The sequence below is a fragment of the Haliaeetus leucocephalus genome, unplaced genomic scaffold, assembly GCF_000737465.1.
Source record: "Haliaeetus leucocephalus isolate CR32 unplaced genomic scaffold, Haliaeetus_leucocephalus-4.0 Scaffold416, whole genome shotgun sequence".
In the NCBI taxonomy this organism is placed as follows: Eukaryota; Metazoa; Chordata; class Aves; order Accipitriformes; family Accipitridae; genus Haliaeetus; species Haliaeetus leucocephalus.
The window spans coordinates 7,814-8,021 of record NW_010972852.1 but is presented as its reverse complement, the minus strand read 5'-3'; the positions used below and the strand labels follow the sequence as shown (position 1 = coordinate 8,021).

Here is a 208-nt window from a genome sequence, read left to right as displayed (position 1 = left end):
CCTGTCCTGCCGTGTGTCCCCAGGGCTGTCCCTTGGCCCCCACTGTCCCCTATTCCTGTCCCCCCGGGGCTGTCCACAGTCCCCACGCTGTCCTTTGTCCCTGATATGTGTCCCCACTACTGTCCCTTGTCCTTATGTTGGCCCTGCTGTCCCCCCAGGGCTGTCCCCTGTCACGATACTGTCCCTGCTGTCCCCGCAGGGCTGTCCC

The 208-nt window shown here is 64.9% G+C and overlaps 1 protein-coding gene across 1 annotated transcript in view; it reads right to left on the bottom strand.

The window, feature by feature from the left end:
- Positions 1-208, bottom strand: part of LOC104835896 (histone acetyltransferase KAT5-like) — a gene marked incomplete at its 3' end in the record, with an annotated part of 13,361 nt that overhangs the window by 11,694 nt on the left and 1,459 nt on the right. The gene's annotated exons all lie outside the window — the stretch shown is intronic.